The sequence below is a fragment of the Lolium perenne genome, chromosome 2, assembly GCF_019359855.2.
Source record: "Lolium perenne isolate Kyuss_39 chromosome 2, Kyuss_2.0, whole genome shotgun sequence".
Lineage (NCBI taxonomy): Eukaryota > Viridiplantae > Streptophyta > Magnoliopsida > Poales > Poaceae > Lolium > Lolium perenne.
In genome coordinates, this window is record NC_067245.2 from 34,301,150 (window position 1) to 34,307,149 (window position 6,000).

At 50.8% G+C, this 6,000-nt stretch overlaps 1 pseudogene; it reads right to left on the bottom strand.

Annotated features, from left to right (window-relative positions):
- Positions 1–2,452: 2,452 nt before the first annotated feature.
- Positions 2,453–3,971, bottom strand: LOC139835443 (uncharacterized; annotated as a pseudogene).
- Between the last annotated feature and the right edge of the window lie 2,029 nt (positions 3,972–6,000).

Here is a 6,000-nt window from a genome sequence, read left to right on the forward strand (position 1 = left end):
CCATCGTCCCGGCGGGCACTCTCGTCGGTCGTTTCGCCGCCGCCGCTTTGCCTGAGCGTCCCAGAACGTGGCGTCAAATCCATCCCACCTCCGCGCACACAAGGTGCTCGATGACTTGCCAGGTACGCGCGATTGGCCGCTGTTCGTTGCGTCGTCTGCCGTGGCGCAATTTTAAACATCGATTTTGCTCCGAGACATGGATAGCGACGACGAGATGATTGCCCTACTGCTGGAGGACGAGCAAGCCTTCGACGATGACCTCTGGGAGCATTTGCTGATCATCGCGGCCCTCCTGGATGTGCTTAACGCCGAGGCGGAGAAGCGGAAGAGGCCACGCCGCGGCGGATCAAGCGGGGAGAAAGAAGTCGAAGCCCCGACAGAGGATGGAGGGGCATACCATGCTGCACAACGACTACTTCACAGATGACGCAACACATGCCGACAATTCTCGGCGCCGGTATAGGATGAGCAAGGGTCTGTTCATGAATATCCTCCACGGCGTTCGAGAGTTTGACCCCTACTTCAAGCTCAAGCACGACGTTGTAGGCGATGTCGGGTTCTCGTCGATTCAGAAATGCACCGCCGCCATGAGGATGCTTGCATACGGAGCACCTGCCGATACACATGACGACTACCTTCGCATGAGTGAGTCTACTGCCATTGAGTGCATGTACAAGTTTTGCCGAGCTGTGGTGGGAAAATTTGGTAAATACTACTTGAGAGGGCCAACTTAGGAAGAGACTGCAAGGATCCTGGCACAAAATGCTGCCAGACGATTCCCTGGAATGCTTGGAAGCATCGATTGCATGCACTGGTCATGGAAGAACTGCCTGTTTGCTTGACAAGGTATATACAAAGGGCGTCATGGATATTGCAGTGTGCTGCTTGAAGCTGTGGCAGATTATGACCTCTGGATTTGGCATTCTTTCTTTGGCATGGCCGGATCACACAATGACATCAATGTATTGCAGCAGTCTCCGGTGTTCAGCAGACTAGTGGAAGGGCATGCTCCACCATGCAACTATGAGATCAATGGCCACCAATATACCAAAGGTTATTATCTAGCCGATGGTATATATTCAACATGGGCCACTTTTATCAAAACAATCTCGAATCTATCAGGTCAGAAGAATTCCCACTTTGCTACACGACAGGAAGGATGTCGAGCGGGCATTTGGTGTGCTTCAAGCTCAATTTGCAATTGTTCGGTACCCTGCTCTAAGCCAGTCTCACGACCAAATGTGGGAGGTGATGCAGACTTGTGTGATCATGCACAACATTATCATCGAGGATGACCGCAAGAATCATGCCAGATCACATGTTGGTCCCTATGAGTGTGAAGGCCCTCTTGCGGAGGTTGATCATGAGTTGCCTGCAGATTTTGCTGATTTCCTCGCCATGCACGCAAAGATCCGTGATAGCAATGTTCACGAGCAACTTGAAGCTGATCTCGTTGAGCATTTGTGGAGGATCAAAGGATTATCAGCAAATGCCGCGACACATTGATCTAGCCCTATTTATTTACATTTGTTTAGTTGTTTTATTATTCGTTGTATTTTTATTTGAAAACAATCTCCGCAAACATATTTATTTGTATGCTATATTTAATAAATGGTTGTGTTTCCAAAAACCCTTTGTTTAATGTTTGGGGCGGCGTTTGGGGGACGCGACTAGGGAGCGACGTCCCCCAAACGTGGCACGAACAAAATACGTCCCCCAAACGCTCAATCCGGCGCCGTTTGGGAGACGGTTTGGGGGACGCGACTGGAGATGCTCTAACAATGGGGTGCCACACGCTTTTTTGTGTTGTCTGGACCAATAGGAAGTGCCGCTGCAGATTTCGTGTTTGGATCCCCATTGGCCCGATGGTGGTGATGTGGGGAGGGGGAGGGGGGAGCCTACCCGGGACACCGGTAGAGATGCCCTAATAAACTTTATATTCTTCGGCCTTTTGTTGGGTCCATGGTACTTGTTGCCCATCTTCTGGGCCGGGCGGTCTCTCCAAGTCTCCAACACGCCATCGCGTAGAGTGCCCTCAAAGGAAAAAAAAAAAGCCATCGCGTAGAGATTGAAGCTTCGAGCGCATGGCAATGAAAGGGGAGGTTGCGAGAATCCATGCATCGAGTAGCGCTGGTGGTGAGAAACGACTTTTCTTACAGATGTACTACGACGCCGTTGGATATGAACATATGGAAACTATATCTCCAACATTGTGTGCGAAATTCATGTAATGTGCTTACTATATACTTTCTCCGTTCCATGATCCTCGTCATGGTTTTAGTACAAATTTAACAAAAACCACAACAAGTATTATGAAACCAAGGGAGTAGTTAAATGTAAATACCTCAATCAAAGTACTCCCTCCATCTCACGAAGATTGTCTAAGATTTATTAAAATTTAGATGTATCTAGAGATCTAAATTTTTACAAAGTTTAAACAACCTTCATGGAAGGGAGAGAGTACATTCACCTGCACAAAATTTCTGAGGAAATTAAGAAAAATGTACACATCGCAGGCATGCATATTCAAGTATCAATAGCTTGAGCAGACATCGGTAAGAAATACCCAATGTTACTGTTGGCCTCTTTCATAATGTATGAGTTTGCATGATTGCATCCATGCTTTTGTGCACCAGGTCGGCGTCCTACCTAGCCCGCTCACTTGATCCCTTAACCAAGCCCAGCAGCCTGGCCGGCGACATCGTCCTTGGACTGATCACGACGTCCACCATCCTCCGCGCCTTCCGCTCCTCAATCGTCTCCAGCCGCGGCGACCACGACCTGTCCCTCGCTGCACCCACCAGCTGCTCGTAGTGCTTCCTCAGCTCCGGCGTGCTGCAGATCAGCGCTCCATTCTCCTCGTCGTCACCACGATCACCAGCAGGTGAGCGCGTGCCCGTGACGGCCTTGACGATGAACTCCTCGGTGACGCTGATCACAGTCCGGCCGTCCCCGTCCTTGACGTACTCGAACGGGCTCCTCCCACCAGCGGCCAGCGACGGCGCCGATGACGAGGACGAGGATGAGAAGACGCCGCCGCCGCGGGCGCCTTCTTGGTGTTTGTCGTAGGAGAGTGCCGCGAGCGATCCCGCGGTGACCGCGCCCTACCCCTGCTCCGGGAGCCTGTCGACGGGGATGACGACGTATGTGACGCCGGCGTCGACCCGGTCCTCGACGGCGAGCACCGGCGCGGGGCGGCCGACGCGGAACCCGTCCGCCCTGCACACCACGGAGAGCTGGCTGTGGTGGATACATGTAGTGCTGCGGGTTTGACTTGAACCTGCGGGCTGTGTACAGAGGAACGGATGGGCGGACTGCGCTCGGCTGACATGGTGGAAGTCCGCGGCATTTTCTCCCGGGCAGCACTGCCAAATATGCCAATGGCATGCGGAGAGGAAGGAGAGGATGCAAGTGGTGGGCCGGGTTCGTGGTACGAGGTGGAAAGGGCGGCGCGCGCCCTCGTGGCTGCATCTGCGTCCGAAGAGGTAATTGCACCATAGGTACAAGAACTTGCACCCTATGTACATTTTCATACAAAAACTTGAAAAGTGTGTTCAGGTGGTACAACAACTTGTCCTGGATGTGCACCGTTGGTACAAGTGGTCTCTGGAGCTGCCACGCGTCCCTGGTCAACCGTCAAACCGTTTTTGCAGAAAAGTCCTTACAGAATGCGAGAATCGCGCGCGACCAGAAGCAGCCCTCTCCTCTCCGCTCGTCTCTTTCCCCTTTCTTCTCCTCTCCGCTCGTCTCGTTCCCCTTTCCTCTCCTCTCTGCGGCGGCGACCAGAAGCAAACCCTAGATGCATGGCGGACCAAGGGGAGGGGAGCATGGACAGCACGGGCCGGACGCCGCCGCCAGGGTTTGCCCGTCGCGGAGGGCCGCGGTGGAGGGGCAGGCCCGTGGCTCCAGCACCTGCTCCTGCTCGTGGCCGTCGCGGAGGGCTGCGACATGTGGTGGCGGAGGAAGGCCATGGCAGCAATGCGGCGACAGAGGAGAGGGTTGCGGAGGAGACTCGGCAATGGAGGTACGAGAAGCTAGTCCAGAAGTACATGCTCCTATACTGCTGCCTAGCATCGGAGGAGGAGAGGGCGGCCATGGCAGAGCCCAATTGCTGGCGGCCAGCAATTCCAAGCAATCTGGAGGAGCAGATTGGCGCCATGGAGGCTCAGCTGGCCAGCCTGCGGCAGCCTCCCCCGCCACCACCACCAGCAAACTGAAGGAGGAGGACATGCGCATCTGGAAGGAGGGAGATCCGTGGGCGACGATCACAGGTGAGTACTTCTGGAAGACAGCAGGAGGATCATCGTCTCCATCTACACTGGTGAGTTAATTTTCTGTGTTAACTGAAATTGGTGTGTTAACTGAAATTCAGTTTCTGACTTGGTTGATGTTTGTTCTTACAAGCAGAAGAAGAAACTTCAAGAGGAGAATGCATTGCTGCTGATGGAGCTAAAGGGGTTGGAGCTACAGCTAGAGATGAGGAAGGCAGAGAAAAAGAAGTTGCTGAAGAAACATAGCCAGGAGCTTAGAAGGAGGGATTGGAGGGAATGTGTAATTGTGTGCTTGTTCTCTGTCTGCTTAGTGCTTGTTGCTATGATCAGTGTGAGGTAGAATTGGAAATGTAGGTGGAATAAATATCAACTATGCTTCTAACCAACTATGCTTGTAACCATGCTTGTTTAGATGAAAACCATGCTTGTAAGCAACTCTTTTTATGGAATAAATATCAATCTTTGCTTCAATTCCAACAAGTACTTGCTTTGCATTCAGGCATCAGTAACATAGGAAGACAAATTGTAGGGTTCAAACATCATTTTAGTAGCACTGATAGCATTCAATTGTTTACAAATATAAATATGATCCTAAACATCATTCAGTTAGAACATTACAAATTCATCACTGAGGTGCTGTCTGACTAACTGGAATTTCTTCAGGATTGTCACTTGGGAATGCCTCATTCAAATCAGGCAACTCATTTCTGGGTTGCTCATTTCTGGGTTGCTCATCACCAAAAAGCAAGTAGTAGGTTGATCCTGGACCTGTGTTGTAACCTCTTCTTCTTGTATTTGATGAAGTTGGCACAGTTGGCTGTGATGAACTGGCCTCCTCTGCCATATTTGGCTCTTTTCTTTTCCTTCCTTTACCTCTTCCTGTTTCACTTGCTCCTCCTCTGCCAGCTCCTCTTCCTCTTGCACTTGCACCTCCTCTGCCAGCTTGTCTTCCTCCTCCTCTTCCTGTTTCACTTGCTCCTCCTCTGCCTCCTCCTCTTCCTCTTGCTCTTCCTCTATCTGCTTGTGCATTAGCTCTGCCTCTTCCAGCTTCTCTTGTTCCTCCTCTGCCAGCTCCTCTTCCTCTTGCAGTTGCACTTGCAGTGGTTAGCCTTGTAGATTGGGCTTGAAGAATATACATGGAAGATATACATGAAGCGGCCTTGTACAAGAAAGTTTGGGCTAGTTTGCCCGTGTATCTGTAAATATAGTAGGATACGTGTCGGTTAGGTAGAATTTGGCTCGTGCACGGTTGGGATTATTCCCACGTTAGAAAGTCTACGGACTATAAATATGTATCTAGGGTTATTGAGAAAAACAACAATCACGTTCATCACAAACCAATCTAGGCGCATCGCCAACCCCTTTGTTTCGAGGGTTTCTTCCGGGTAAGCATCATGCTGCCTAGATCGCATCTTGCGATCTAGGCAGTATACGTTTATTCATTGTTCATGCATTGCTCGTGCTGAAACCTTGTTGATGGCGAGCAACGTAGTTATCGTAGATGTGTTAGGGTTAGCATTGTTTTACCGCGATACATGCTTTTGTCCATGCAACCCTTAGGCGTCTAGCCGCCCTTACACCTATCTTAGGCGTAGGGGCGGCACCTTGCTTGATCTTTATTTAGTAGATCCGATCCGTTATGATTGCTCCTTGTTCTTCAAGGATTAGTTTAATATCTGCATAGTTAGGCCTTGCAAACGGGTTGAAGGATCCACTAGCACGTAGGGTG